The following is a 16,582-nucleotide window of genomic DNA, read 5'->3' as shown; positions in this document are numbered from 1 at the left end:
GAGGGAAAAAAGGTGAAAATAGTATGTTTTGATCTGCTTTCAATCTCCATGATTCTCTCTCTGGATGTGGATCCAAGTCTATTGGATCACAGTACTGCTGATAAGAGCTAAGTCTATCATAGTTGATCATCACACAATCTGATATTGTTTACAGCAGTCTCCTGGTTCTGCTCACTTCACTTCCTGAAAGTCTTTCTAGGCTTTTCTGACATCAGCCTGCTCATCATTTATTAGAGAACAATATTCCATTACATTCATATACCAAAACTTATTCAGCCATTGTTCAACTGATGGGCATCTAGTTTCTAGTTTCTTGCCACTACAAACATTTTTGCACATGTGGATCCTTTTCCCTTTTTAATGATCTCTTTGTGATATAACCCAGTAGTGAAAACTGCTAGATCAAAGGGTTGATAGCTCTTTGGGCATAATTCCAAATTGAGATAGCAAGATTTTTACTAAGACAAGTCTACTTTTTGTTCTTAGTTTTGGTTATCATGTTTGATCTGTTTCCCTATCTTCAAACTGTGAAATCTGGCAAGGTTTTTCTACCCAAGAAAAGATTATTTTTAGATATTTTCAGTTTTACTAAAAACCAGATTTTTAACAAGCTTCATCATAATCCTTCTATCCCTAAGTGATCCCAGGCAAGTCATTTAATTTCTGTTTGCCTCATTTTTTTCAACTGTGAAATAAGGATAGGAATAGTGATAGCACTTACCTCCCAGGGATGTTGTGAGGATCAAATGAAACAATACTGATAAAGTGCTTAGCGAGGTGCCTGTAGACACTAAGCAAATACTTGTTCCCTTCCTTTCTGTCCCTCAGGATTTATAAGTTTTTTCTTTATACCAAATTGTCTTCATGGAAAATCTCATTTCCTCTCAAGGACTTAATTATCAATCACCTCTATGTCCCTGACTCTCAATTTGACATATTAAATGAAGTCTAATCTCTCTCCTGAGTTTCATTCCCTCTTACATCTCTGCCTGCAAAATGTCTGACTAACATTTAGTCTATCATTGAACTGGGCACCTTCCCGCCCCTCAGTTCACCTCCTAGTGATGTCACCACCACACTCCTGGTCACCCAATCTTCCTTCTCCCTTGCCCTCTTTTTGGCTACATTCAATCAGTTTCCATACCCTGAGCATTCTATTTCCACAACATCTTTCACATCTGCCTTCTTTTCTTCTCTCCAATTGGTTCAGATTTAGCCTCTTCTTGCCAGGATTTATCCCAAGAGCCTGCTAGCTGACTCTAACCCATCCAGTCTCCAAAACATTCTTCAAGAAGCTGCCAAAATCATTTTCTTAGTGCAAAGACTGTTCCATACTCAGCTCTCGTGGATCCTTATGGCTCAGAGGACACAAATCCCTCAGTCTAGCATCTATGGCTCTCTGTGATATGGCTCTAAGTTTCTATTAGCTTTATTTCATATTACTCATTTTCAGATTATTTTGAGCCATATCAGAATGGCTAATTGTTCCCTGACTTAGCACACTATCTTCCACCATCATGTATTTTTCTGCAGGTTCCTCTTATGACTCCAGTGGACTCCTGCCTCAGCTCTGTAGGCTACCTGCAGCCACTCTGTGTCCACTTAATTCCCCTTTGGTCATCATTCCTACGCTGTCCCACTATAAAGCCAGACTGCATCTCTGGAACCATTCTAAGCTTTAACGGTCAACTCTGGCCTCTTCAAATGATAGATATGATATACCCTCCCTTTCATGTGTTAGATTCTCTCATTAAAATGTAACTTCTTCAAAATTAAGGGTTATCTTGTTTATGACTTTATCTGGATTTCCAGCAATTAGCAGCTTTCATGCCAGGACACAGTAAATGCTTAGTAAATGCTCATTTCATCTATCCAACCTATCTAATTATTATTCAGACTCTTTTCTTTTTCTTCTAGGCTCAGTTCAGGTGATCCCCTAAAGCTAAAGTAAGTTTTCCCTCTTTAAGTTTTCTTAGTTCATTTTGTCTTGGTCTTTCTTTCCCCCCCGTCACATTCTACCATGTAGTAGATTTAGTTGTGTACATATTTTATCCTACCAGTAGAATCTAAGCTTCCTGGGTAGTGTTATATTTTATTTTATTACTTACTACAGGGTCCTGTATATAGTGGGAATTAATATTCATTGATCTGTATGGATTGAAGGAGAGACAGAAGGAAAATAGGGAACCTGAGGCAAACAAAACCAATTTAAAGAAATTCAGCTGATTTGGTAGAAGGGAGGTACCTCACCCTAAAAAGACTTTCAGTTCATAAGGAAACTGCCCATCATACTAGACCCATAATTTACTCAAGGTTGTTGTTAATATATCACTTTTACTTGGGTTCCAGGTACAAACAAGAAAAAAAGTACATCTTTGTTGGGGGGGGGCAGAGATCTCTAACCAATTGATTGAGAGAAGGGCCATAAATATTCTGGGATTTGCAGAGTTCTTCATTTAAGTATAATTGCAGATTTCTTCATTTAAGTATAATTCTAATTTATCAGCCAACCTTGATCTAGTTTTATTAGCAAGAATTCATTCCTAAGGATGTGGTAACTCCAGAAAGAAGTAAGAAAATAAAGCTCCTCTATTTGTAAAACTGAAGAGCAGAGCCTTGACTTGTGGTGACTCCCACCAAGGAGATACACCCTTCAAGGCTAAATCAAACTGAATCTCTTTATAATTAGTATCTTCTTAATTGTAATATCTACGTGTTTTTTTCCATCAAGATTCTCATAAGAGCATTTTGGCTCATCAGGTTCATCAACAATCTAACACTAGCAAGAAATAAGATTAAAATATGAGATCCAGTAAAGAAAGTTGTATTTTGCAAATTTGGGGAATAGTCTGTGTATACTGTTAAATTATTCTGGCTGAAGTTGACGGGAATTGTTTTGTTTCACAGCTTATTTTTGCTTGTCTGTCCCCTGGTTGGGTTCAGTTATGTATTTAATTAGGTAAATGATCATACAGGCAGATCACCAACATGTTAAAAAAGTGAATCAATAAACCAGTTCTTGCAAGTCCCAAAAGGCAAATTCTAAATTGAGGTTGCATATGTTTAGGAAAAAATTATTATTTATCTAGGGTCAAATGGGGGAAGACAAACCTATTACCTTCACTCCTAGCACTTGGAGGCATTAGGTGGGCAACTTTAGTCCAGAAAAATTGAAAAAAGTTTAGATGACTACGTGTGGGATGAAGATGGTTTCTTACATACATCTGCCTGGTTATATTATTTTTGTGCCTTTTCCTTGTTAATACTTTAGCCTTCCTTTTTCTTGTTAACAAACCTTAATAAATGAACTCTTATAGAGCTGAAGTTCTTAGCAGTCAGGAGTAGGAGTGCTAAATAGGATACAAGATATGGAGAGGGTAGCAGAGACAAGGAGACAGGTAAAGGGCGGGATTTAAATGAGGCAGAATTCTGGATTCCAGAAGCCAGGAATGGCTCCAAAGCATAGTCCCATGAATTGGTTGTACAGGTATCAGAATAGGCTAAGTCAAAGGGGCAAGGTGAAGGAGCTCTGAAAACAGGGAAATCTTTTTGGAGAACATTCTGACAGCACAATATAAAAGTATATCCTTTCCTCCAGTAATCCTATCAGTAGGACAAATTATATAACTGCACAATATTATCAAAAATAAAAAAAGTTTTTTATTCAAAAACAGCATTATTTCTCATTGTAAAAACTATAACTCTTCATTTCTGTGATTTCCCAATTAACAAGACACAGCACTCAGGTTTTTAATTCTATTTTTACTTTCCAAACTAATTTCAGCCCTTCTTTCTATCATTACAGTTATTTAACTTTTCATGAGTCTGGATTAGTTTTTTATAAGCTGTCATTGCTAAAGAATTCATCATTAAGTGGACAGCCCACTGAAGAGGAGCTTTTCCAAACTTAGCAACATTAGTCCTTGGAAAATAGACATAGTCGACTGTATGATAATCCTTGTTGCATATTTATTTCGGGAAGTTGTGCTGTGTTTTTAATTAAGCCAAGCTTCTCTCTAACACAAATGCCTGTCTTTTTAAAGAAAATCAAACAAACCAAACCAATTCTCTTCTGTTGATGAGAGATGGCTGTAAATTATGGAATTCTAATCTCCTTCATTCATTATACATTTATTAAATATCTACTGTGTGCAAATACAAAGACAAAAATAAAAATAGTTTTTCTCTTTAAGCTTACATTCCACTGGAAGAAAACAACATGTATATAGAAAATTAAATGCAAAATGTGTATAATTTCAGGCAGGACACTAGCAACAGAGGTGTGTGTGTGTGTGTTTGTGTGTATATGTGTATGTGTGTGTTTGTGAAGGAAGCTATTAAATAAGGCAGAGATTTGGAATGGCTTCAACAAACATATAGGAGAAAGCCTGTGTAAAGGCACAGAAATGGTAGACAGAATGTCATATATGGGAACAGCAAATTAATCCATTTTAGAACACTAAGTGCATATAAGAGAATAAGGTGCATTAAGTCTTGAAGGGTGGACAGGAGCTACAACGTGAAAGCTTTTACTTCCCTTTAAAGACCCCCCAGCATGGTAGGTGGGTTCCTTGTGAAAAATTCATGGGAGCACATGAACAAAAGTTGCCCAGAATGAACAGGCATGGATGATTTGCCTCTGCATTTTTGGAGGAATACCCATATTAATGAGATAAATTAAAGATTCATCAAAGTTTTGAATAGTAAAGAATAACAACAACAAAAAACACAGATCTAGCTCCCAAAGTAGATAAGCTCCATGTGGGCAAGACCCAGATGTTAATCTTCTTTGTATCTGCCAAAACTCACACAAGCTTGCACTTATAGTGGATAACTGCAATATTTATAGTTAAAAGAATGTTGCAAAAGCAGCATCAATCTGCATATCAAACCAAAGAGATTAGAGGTGATGTCCCCTGCTCCCAGACCTCTATAGATAACTGGGATAGCTGGCTCCTTGAGCTAGATTTCTTATGAATCATCATGTACATAATGGAGTGAGATGTAATGTGCTGATTGTTACTGATAAAGACATTCCATTTCCTCACTGTCAGCAGGAAATGTACTTTGTGTTATGTTTCCAATAGCTGGGAGAGCTGTATAGTCATCCAGCTACTGGTTTTTATGCTTTTTTTTTTTTTTTTTTGCATCACAGTCCCCTTTGGTAGTCTGGAAAAGACCTTAGGATGTTCTGAAATGTATAAAATAAGTCATATATGATTACCAAGAAAATCAATTATATTGACATATAATCATCAAAAAAATTTTGAAAAGTTAATGGGCCCCAGATTATAGATCTATACTCTTTCATTCAGTCCTTTTAGGGTCAGGAGAGTGGAATATGGTAGGGTTGGGAGAAAAAGAGGAATTACCCTGTCACATAGTTTTCCTGGCCAGAAAGCAACATGAGTGGGAAATAAACGATTTCAACTCTGTGTGGATGTTTAAGGGTGTAAGAAAGAAGGCAGCCTGATAATGAACAGCAAAAGGAAGTGGTGGATTGTGGGGAAGACATTGTATTGAGAAGGTGTGAGCATGCTAGGAAAATCAGCAGCTGGGGGGGAGCTATGTCTTATTTGACATGAGCACTAAGAAGCAGGTATGAGATAATCTGGAGACCCACAGGAAACACTTTAAATCCTGGCAGAGCTGAACCTGCTTCAATTCCACAAAGATGCATGCTTGGAGGAAGAAGGGATGCCCTGGGTAATCACACATTCACAAAGTGCCAGCCGGGTGCTAGGGAGTTATTCAGTTTGTGGCTATGAAGCCAGTGAAGCTAAGAGGCTCATAAATAGGGGCTTATCAGCACCATACTCAATGGAACTGAATTAAACTAACCATCCTCAGCTATCAGCCCTAAGCTGGGGAAGTTCACGCAATGTAAAGTATTTTGCCAGCCTTAGAGTGTTATAGGTGCTGATTATTATTGTTGTTTTGTAAGTGTACAGTCTCTACATTTCCAGTCCAGAGATGATGTTATTCTCCAAGTCTTCACTACACTCCTGGAGAGTGTATTTATACAGAAATATGGGGATGAGCTGGTAAATGTTTGACAACTGGGCTCTCTGGTTGGAAAAATGTGTGAATAGATATTTTTAAGCTTACTTTGCATTATTAATGCTTTCTTAAGTCTAGACAATTAAGAAAACAAAAAATCTTCATGCCCTGATTTGTAGCAGATCCTAACTTCTTTTTTTTTTTTAATTTTTTATTTTATTTTATAATTATAACATTTTTTGACAGTACATATGCATGGGTAATTTTTTACAACATTATCCCTTGCACTTACTTCTATTCAGATTTTTTCCCTTCCTCCCCCAACCCCCTCCCCCAGATGGCAAGCAGTCTTATACATGTTAAATATATTACAGTATAATTTAGATACAATATATGTTTGTAGAACCGAATTTTTTGTTGCACAGGAAGAATTGGATTCAGAAGGTACAGATCCTAACTTCTGAAGTGTAAATGTTCACACTGATAATTTAACAACTAGCTTGATTAATTAGAGCTGGCTCTAGCAATTCCTGAGCAACATTAAATAGAAATACAAGATCATCAGTAATGTAGTCCTGGACTGACAAGCCTGAATCTATTCTTACTCCAACACAGTTTCTCTTTCAAGACCCAAAACAGGTGGATAATGGACAAAAGGAAACCTCACCAGAGACTTCCTCGTGATCTGAAACAGAGCACTTACCAACAGTGTGGACATAATCATGAGGAGGTCAACGAATGCGATAAACTCAGGATTGCTATAAAACAACCTCATCAAGGGCAGTGGAAAGGGCCAGCTTGGCAGGCAACAATCGGAGTTGGCAAATAAATTAGGCTGGACTGTGTGGTGGAAAGAGCACTGAACTAGGAGTCAGAAGACCTGCTTTTGATTCTAAGTTCTAATACTATGTGACTCGAGACAGATCTCACCCTCTTGGTGCCCTAGAGCCCTCTGTAAAATGGGAATCCTTCACATAAAGATAAGTCTGTAAAGAGAGCTTTGTAAAATTTAAAAGAGCTTTACCAAAGTGAGCTATTTCATACCCAGGCATTCCACAAAAGTATTTGGTGTCATAAAAAATGGAAAATCCAGAAATTCCGGTCTTCTCAGGACTTTGTTTCAGGATACATATTCTTACTCTGTGGGAATGCTGCCTTCTCACCTAATTCCTGGTCTCTATATTTATGTTTATTATTTATATTTATTTATAGGCTCTTCTTCCCTTTAGCCTGTTCCATTTCTAAAAATCTAGCAGCGCTTACATAGTACTAAGATCTAGGCTGTCAAGAAGGGGGCTGTTTGTTCTGATGTAGAATCTGGAGGAAAGGGAGTTGATGATTTTTCAATTCCAAACTATTCAGTTTAGTTAGGCTGTTAATGTTCTTCATTTGATCCTTGAGATAGCAAGTACATAGAGCACAAGGCTTGGAGTTCAAATTCAGAGCCTCAGATAGTTACTCATTGTGTGGCATTGGCCAGTAATTTAACCTGTCTGCATCAGTTTTCTGTACTATAAAATGGGAATAATATAGCAACCATCTCCTAGTTTGAAAATCAAAGGAGATCTTTTTAAAGCACTTTACCCAGTGCCTGGCATGTAGTAATATTAAGCATGGTGCTTAATAAATGCTTGTTTCCTTCTATCTATCCTTAACATGCAAAATCTTAGAGTCACAATTTCAAATGTTCCAAAATCTCTTTAGTAGGTCATGGCAAAAGGTGTGTGTGAAAGAAATAGTCTAAAAGACAACATCAAGGATGTCAATTAGCCATGAAGACCAGAAAAGAGAAATACCCAAAATGACACAATGAGTTGTTCAAGCAAGTAAGGACGACATGGAGCATTTCATAAAGACCTGTGGAATTTGCTATGTTTAGTTTTCCCTAATCACCAAGTATTACACAAAATTCAAGTTGGTCTACATCACAGAGAGAAAGTGAATGGTCTAGAGGAACAGAACTTTATCCTTTGGGTTATCAAGGAAGATAAAGTACTCCTGGAAGAACAGGAAGTACTTCAAAGAAGAAACAGAGCAGAGGGGAATTCTGTCTCTGGGGGACCCAATGATAAGAGAATGAGTGAAAAAAGTAGCAGGTATGAGGTTCTTTTTATAAGCAAGAGGAGATCTAAGGCATCCAAGAAACCACAGGTACGCAGAAGGATAGTAGCTATTGGATGATGGAGGGCATCCATTAAGAGCTGGAGGAAGGAGAGATGACTAGAGATCATTGATGATTACTTCATGGGGGGTGGTGATCACGTAGCTGTGTCAGTCTAACCCAAATAGCCTCAAGTTCTGCAGTATAGAAAGTAATAGACAATTTCTGAGACTTGTCAAACCTGATTGTGTCAAATCACTTTTGGTGATTCATTCAGAGATAAATACCACCCCAGTAGGACTTTGAAGGCTTTATGGGGATGGATGGTATTTTCTCCATTACTAATGTTTATAAGAGAAAGTCAAACTAAGGAGCTGAAGTTAATTATCATAACATTGTCTGAAAATGGGATTTAGATCTCTGGTTCATAGCTAAAAATATAGGAATGATAGATACTTGGCCAGGAACGGAGTGCACCCAACAAGGGCCAGTAAGAATATATTTTTTCTTTATTAAAGCTTTTTATTTTTCAAAACATGTGTGGACAATTCTTCAACATTAGCCTTTGCAAAACTTTGTGATCCAATTTTCCTCCCTTTCCCCATATCCTTTCCTAGATGGCAAGTAGTCCAATGCATATTAAACACGGTAGAAATATATGTTAAATGCAATATATGCATTCATATTTATCCTCCTCCACAGATCTGAGAGGTAAAGTATCCTATGTTTTTTTAATTTGTTTATAATATCAAATTTTCTACTGGAGTTTACAAATATAACCAAGAGCATTTGAAACTGAAAAGAAAAAGGAAGGGAGAAAATTGACCACACAGATCTGCCAAGTCAGGTACTAAACAAAGTATAAATAAAGTTGCAGGTACATGTTAAGAAACAGAATAGTAGAAGAGATGAGTAATTCATTAAAGATAACAACCAAGAAAGAAGCCAACAATAAAACCCATGGCTTCATATGTCTATACAGAAATGCACAAAGCACAGGTAATAGGAAGAACTACAGATTCTACCATAAGGAGACAACTCTGACATTGGATTATGACTCACTTAAAATATGGGCTGAAAGGATATTAATTTATTTTTAAAAAGCTTGAATATAGAAAAGAGGCAGAGTAGCACTGTAGATTATGGAGACATATTCATGGAAGCTGATGAGGGAGGGGGAACATTGTGAAAAGGATTTGGGTGATAATGGAGGATTTTTCTATAGGATACTTTAGAAACTTATTGCATAATTGTAGAAATATGTATAAAAGAATTGCACAATTAACATATATTGGATTACTTTCCATCTAGGGCAGGGGAAAGTGGGAAGGGGAGGAAAATTTTGGAACACAATGATTTGAAAGGATCAAGTGTTGAAAAATTATCCACGCATATGTTTTGAAAAGAAAAAGTTTTAATAAAATTTAAAAAATAAAAATAAAAGAGAAACTTATTACAAACTCAGCATGAAAGAAAGCATGATCCTGTAGTGATAGAGGACCTCAAATATCTGTAATTCTGTTCGGGAGTCTCTTTCTCTTTCAAAAGCAGAACAGCTGCAAACTGGTGACTTATTCCTTTCAAAATGTGGAGGAAGCACTAAAGGGAACTGCTATTCTAGATCTGAATCTGAATCTAATCACCAAGGAGAAACTAATAGTTAAAGCAGACACTATGGGAACCTGAAAGGATAGTGGCCATTTGATAATGGAGTTTGTGATAGATAAAAAGCCAGACATAATCTGTCAGGCAAGTAAGGTTTTGAGAGAACCGATTTCAAAGTGTTCAGAAAATTTACAGGTAAGACCCAATAATTGTTGATAAGGTAGAATAATGGTTTGTATTATAAATAAAATGAAGTATAATGGATTCATGTAAAGTTCCACACTGAAGTTCAATCAAATGGGGAAGTTGTATCTGGACAACAATCTGGGGAAAAAATATCGGTTTCAGTGCAAACTCAATACATTGAGATGGCAGCCAAAAAACTGTTTTCCTAGGCTTCGGGGAGAGCCTTTTCATTTCACACACAGCTCCATCCATCTATATAGGTATGTCTGACTTTATAAAATAGCTAGTTGAAACAAAACACTTTTTCTAAACTATATTACTTTTCACAAATTTAAAATGTTTATTATTTATTAAATGTTCACCCACTTAGAACTACAAAAATTTTCTCATCTTTTCCATGAGAACAGTTCTTTCTTTTCTTATCCCTGACCCTAAACATAGTTAAGATCACTGATATGAAATGTTCTTAAGTAACCTAATCTTAATCTCCTATTTCCTAAACTACTACCTAAAATCTATCTCCTTTCATCTGATAGTTCATAAATCCCCCTCTACATTATCTAATAAGAAAGATATTTGCTAAAGTATATTTCTGCCCTGAATTTAAATAGTTTGTTAAGGCTATCTTTTGAAGATTCTGAGTGACAGGGCAGAGACCAATTTTTATTCCAGGTGAAATAATTGTCATATAATGATGCCTTGATAACCAATTCTCCACAAATAACACTCATTTTTCACAGAGCTCATAGGGGTGAGCAGTGGTCCCTTTGATTGTGGTCACTGTCTCAGGCTCAGTCCGCTCTGGGATAGACCAAGACTTAGGCCAAATGGTACAGTGACAGCTATAAGTGGGAGAAATGCCCCCGAACTCTGGCCATATGCAGCCTCTGTGTCACTAGGTAGAGGAACTGTCTTGAGAGAGGGGACAAAGGAGGGGCTATGCTGGGCTAAGGGGGTGATTCACATTCCGTGGAATACATTTCTATGCCTCCTACATTGTCTCAGTGTCTGATAACAAATTATACTTACTGGCAGAATGCACTCTCTTTGTTAACAGGGACACTGCCAACCCAGTACCAAGAACAGGGTCACACTCCCCAGTTCTCAATAAGCACTAGAGAACAGACATGCTTCCACTTATACAGCTCTTTAAAGTTTACAATACCATATATATAAATATATCTGTGTACACACATATATGAAATTTCATTTGATCTCCATGATTCTGTGACATAGGTGCTGCAAATATGATCATTTTCTCCTCTTCATAGAGGTTTCCCTAAGCGACTAGCCTACAACCAAACAGCTGGTGACATCCTCAGGTCTCCTGATTCAAAACCCTAGAATTCTTACCCCTGGATCAAAATTGCCTCTCATTAAGCTTACTTTTACCAGTCATTGTTAGCCATGTGCCTACAAACACAACGCTCAAGGTCTTTAAATGCATCACTGTTTCCCAGCTGGGAGGGCTGGCAAAGGACCTCTGTCCATCTGGCAGAGATTTCCCTCCAAGCAGTCCAGTGTTTAGCTAATAGAGTGGACAAATGACCAGCACTTCAGTTGCTATTTTAAATAAGTAAACAACAAGGAAGAGGTATTTAATTAGAACACACTGGAACATTTCAAATGAGACACTCCCCATAGCGAAGACAGAGAATATCACACTTGAGAACAAAAGGCAAATGACAGGGATAAGCCAGCAATACTGAGAATTAATTGTGAAAAATAATCTCCTAACAATGGATCCAATGTATTTACCAGCAAACACATGCCATTAATGCCTTATCTGTCACTCACAGGCTCAGTAATTGTGCAGGGCCGGCTCCCACGTGGAATGCTGGGGCTGGGACTGCAGTGGATTAAATAAAACTGTGGGCCCAGGGACATTCCCCACCCCACTCCCCACCTTCCTGGACATTAGGAATTTTCTCTGAGCCTCGGTTTAATGTTTTCTGTTAAGGATGCATTAAATAGAGATAAAAAACAACTTTCTTGCTGCTTCCTCAAGCATAGTCCATGAGGTGATACAGTCTACCCTATTATCCACAGGAGCTGGCGGTATGTACGTGTTTACTTGCTTCCACTTGCAATCCCTTAACCGAATCCTAAGGCTCCTTCCTGCGCAGAGAACAGAATTAGAGGTTTCCTGTCTGAAACAGGTTCACCACGGATGCAACGAGCTCCTCTTCTTCCCGAGATCCGCATCTGCTCTTGCCATAGTGACTTTTCCTTTCCTCATGCCTTGTCTAGAACATTCACCTCAGACTAGAGGAGGAGGAAACTTTGCGCTTATCCAGTCCTAGTTCCTCATTTTAGACTTGAACAAACAGACACAATGTGAAATAATCTGTTCGAGATGTAGCTTGTCCTTTCTGTGAACCCAGATTCTCACCTGCCTAATGGTTTCTGACTCACTGCTTCGCTCTAACCTTTGAGACAGAGAGACAGACAAAAACAGAGATAGACAGAGAGATAGAGAGACAGAGAGAGACAGAGAGACAGAAACAGAGACAGAGATAGAGAGACAGAGAGAGAGAGAGAGACAGAAACAGAGACAGAGACGGAAACAGAGATAGAGACAGAGAGAGACAGAAACAGAGACAGAGATAGAGAGACAGACAGAGATAGATAGACAGAAACAGAGACAGACGGAAACAGAGATAGACAGAGAGATAGAGAGACAGAGAGACAGAAACAGAGACAGAGATAGAGAGACAGACAGAGATAGATAGAGAGACAGAAACAGAGACAGAGATAGAGAGACAGACAGAGATAGATAGACAGAAACAGAGACAGACGGAAACAGAGATAGAGACAGACAGAGAGAGACAGAAACAGAGATAGAGAGACAGACAGAGATAGAGACAGTGACAGAAACAGAGACAGAGATGGAAACAGAGACAGAGATAGAGACAGAGACAAAGAGAGAGACAGAAACAGAGACAGATGGAAACAGAGATAGAGAGACAGAGATAGAGACAGAGAGACAGAAACAGAGACAGAGATAGAGAGACAGAGATAGATAGAGAGACAGAAACAGAGACAGAGACGGAAACAGAGATAGAGACAGAGAGAGAGAGACAGAAACAGAGACAGACGGAAACAGAGACAGAGACGGAAACAGAGATAGAGAGACAGACAGAGATAGAGACAGAGAGACAGAAACAGAGACAGAGATGGAAACAGAGACAGAGATAGAGACAGAGAGACAAAGAGAGAGACAGAAACAGAGACAGACGGAAACAGAGATAGAGAGACAGAGAGACAGAAACAGAGACAGAGACGGAAACAGAGATAGAGACAGAGAGACAGAGATAGAGAGACAGACAGAGAGAGAAAGAGACTGAAACAGAGACAGAGATGGAAACAGAGACAGAGACAGAGATAGAGACAGAGAGACAGAGATAGAGAGACAGACAGAGAAAGAGACTGAAACAGAGACAGAGATGGAAACAGAGACAGAGATAGAGACAGAGAGACAAAGAGAGAGACAGAAACAGAGACAGAGACGGAAACAGAGATAGAGACAGAGAGGCAGAGAGAGACAGAAAGAGACAGAGACGGAAACAGAGATAGAGAGACAGACAGAGATAGAGGCAGAGAGACAGAGATGGAAACAGAGATAGAGAGACAGACAGAGATAGAGACAGAGAGAGAGAAACAGAGACAAAGAGACAGGGAGGGAGGGAGAGGGGGACAGGAGGGTAAAGATTCAGGGTAAATGACTAGAGGTGGAAACTGATGGATAAGAAGCTTTTTTTTTTTTTTTTTTTTTTTTTTTTGAGAAGCTGTTTTCTCTTTGCTTGTGGTAGATCAGGAAATGACTTCAATAGAAACAAAAATCACTAACAAAACTTAAACAGTTACACAAGGGAGAGGGAGGCAGTCAAAGTTGGGGCATTTTCTTCCTCAGGGCAGTTGGAGTTAAGTGACACACGGGTCACACGGCTAGTAGGTACTGGGAGGCAGAGAGCAGCGTTTGGACTGCGGGGCGGTGTTCGCTCTATCCAGAGCCATCCGCTGGCCGGAGGCTTCCTTTAGAGCAGCAGCAGCAGCACCCACAGAGCACCGAGTATCCAAGGAGGAGCAGGCCCGCGCCCATTTCCCAGAAGGGGAAGTGGAGGCACGGGGCGGTTAGGCCACCGCGGGGTGCGGCCGAGCACTTCCGGTTACGTGTCCGGCGGACGCCGGGAGGAGAGCGAGGGCCGGCCAGAGAGGAGCGCCGACAGGCGGGGCAGCTTCCAAAGTTACGCTCGTGCACTCGGCACGCCTCACAGTCCTTTTTATTCTCCTTTTGCCAAGGACGCAGAAAGCGCCTCTTTTATTTGAAGTGTGTTAAATTCGGAGTAAAAAGTAAGTTTATATAAAAGATGGAAGCAGTGACCCCAGGAGGCAGCGGAGTCAGAACGTCCGCCTCGGCCCGGAGCGGCCTTGGTGCCCAGCGGTGCAGAGCCCTCATCTGACAGAAGAGGAAACTGAGATCCAAGAGGAGGGGTTCTGACCGAGACTCCCCCCACCCCCCTCAGAAGAGGGATTCGAACCAGCGGCGGAGGCCCCTAGTCCCTCCCCTCCCCCACCCAGACCCCTCCTCCTTACCTGAGCCTCCGCAGGGAGCCCAGGTCGGGGGCCTGAGTGAGGTGCACCACGTGGCAGCCTCCGCCCCGCCGCCAGGAGGCACTAGGACGGCTCCAACAAGTCCCGGGGAATGGGGGCGGGGGAGACTCGTTCTCACGTTGAAGTAACCACCCCCTTTTCGGACTTATGACCTTCGAAGCCCCGATGACTGATAGCGGCCCGTACTTATCTCTGCCAGGCGCAGTCGGGAACAGCGTTAAACCAGAGCCGCTTCCCCGGGCACTTCCTCCCCCACCGGGGCGAGTGGAACATTCCCTCCCCTCTCACCCTTTAACCCTGGTCTGTCAATCAATCAGCACTTATTGAGCACGCGCCTGTGCAGGACGGGCTTTTTGCTAGGGATGTAAATGCGTGAGTCAGAGGCTTACCTTCAAGGAGCTTACATTTTGTAAACGTTATTTTGTAATTTAACACGAGAAGATGCATAATGTCATATACGGTAGTACCAGAATATACTCCTGGGGACGTACACACGGGATAGTAGAAAATAAATATGCAGTAATAAGGATGGGGGAGGGTGTTAACAGCTGGTCGGAAGGAGGCGATTCTCGAAGGTTCTAGGGCTTCCATGTGTTCCAGAGGAGGAAGGATCACAGAAAGCCCGTGCAGAGACGTGTAGGCAGGAAGGGGGGTGCCCATTACAGGGAACAGCAAGCAGCACAGTCTGGCCAGAACCTGGAGAAATTAGAAATGTTGTTCAGTTTTGTCTCTGTGACCCTCTTCCTGATTTTCTTGGCAAGGATGCTGAGCGGTTGAATATTTCCTTCTCCAGCTCATTTTACAGACCAGGAAACTGAGGCAAGCAGGGTTAAGTGACCTGCAAAGGGTCACGTGATGAGTAATGTCCGAGGCCCGATTGGAACTCAGGCTGTCACTCTAGCCAAGATGCTAGTGGGTAATATCCTGACAACTAATTGTGAAAGGTCTGGATGCCAGTCGTGAGGTGACATTTGAGGTCACCATCAGTCCAACCAGCGTGAGCAGAATCTTTCCTGCTTACTCCTTTGGAAGTTTTTCTTTTCCTACAAATCTCTACTGCTTTTCATTCTGCTTTCAGGGAAAGCATAATTTCTTCCACAAAATAGCTCTTCAAAATCTGAAGGCAGCTAGTATATTTATCCTGTTTTCTCCTTTCTAGGCTACACAGCCCTAGTTTTTTCCAACCAAACCTTGTATGGCACTGTCTGCAATCTTCTCCCCCAGCCGGTTGCCACCCTCTGGATGCACTCCAGTGTGTCAGCATCCTGCCTAAAGTGTGGAGCTCTGAACTGAACATGATATTCCAGATGGCATCTAACCAGGTCAGATGACAGTGGGACAATCACCTCCCTTGTTCTGGACACTATGGTTTTATTAGCACATCCTAAAACCTAATTAACTTTTTGGCTGTATGTCACATTGCGGATTCATACCAAACTTGCAACATAAACCACCGAGGTATTTAAAATAATAAATGCTATTGATAGATTTCATTTTTACACCCCTGGCATCTCCCTCCTATCACCAAGCCAGAGTTCCACCCTCTTGTAAGAAAGGATAAAAAAGAGGAAAAAATTAGTTCAGCACAACTAATGGACACAACGAAAAAGTCCAACATTGCATAATCATAGACCGTCCCCTCAGCATAGAAGCAGGGCAGAAATATTTTTTATTACTTCTTCTTTGAGGTCAAGCTTGATCACCAAACTTTCCCATCATTCAGTTTTGTTATTTCCATTTATGTAGTTAGTGGCAGAGTAAAGAGTTGTGGGAATCCCCTTTTGATCGAAGCAGATCTAACATGAAAGAATTCAGGAACCAGAAATATTAGTGGCAAAAAAGGAAGTTTTATTGGCACTGAGAAGTCAGTTTTGCTAGGAAGACAGACTTTCTCAGTGGCAAAGTCCTAGTAGAGAAATAGAGGTCCTAGCAGAGAAATAACAAAAGGTTTTCACTGAGAAGAGGGTCTCTTCACAGCGGGCAAGAGTCCTGGCAGGCAGCTATGCCTTGACAAGTCATAATCCTGCTTCAGACCGCTGCAAGTTTAAAATTGTGTTTTTTATAGAAATCTGAGAC

General features: G+C 40.2%; 1 protein-coding gene across 1 annotated transcript in view; it reads right to left on the bottom strand.

Moving 5' to 3' along the window:
* The window catches only part of M1AP (meiosis 1 associated protein), a 109,458-nt gene extending 94,765 nt beyond the window's left edge, over positions 1–14,693 (bottom strand). The window contains exon 1 of the mRNA XM_074273218.1: positions 14,489–14,693. The gene's annotated coding sequence lies outside the window, so the exon portion shown is untranslated. The remainder of the gene's footprint in view (positions 1–14,488) is intronic.
* Between the last annotated feature and the right edge of the window lie 1,889 nt (positions 14,694–16,582).

Source organism: Sminthopsis crassicaudata, chromosome 6 (assembly GCF_048593235.1).
Source record: "Sminthopsis crassicaudata isolate SCR6 chromosome 6, ASM4859323v1, whole genome shotgun sequence".
Taxonomy (NCBI): domain Eukaryota; kingdom Metazoa; phylum Chordata; class Mammalia; order Dasyuromorphia; family Dasyuridae; genus Sminthopsis; species Sminthopsis crassicaudata.
The sequence above is the reverse complement of the archived record's forward strand: the minus strand, read 5'-3'. Positions and strand labels throughout refer to the sequence as shown.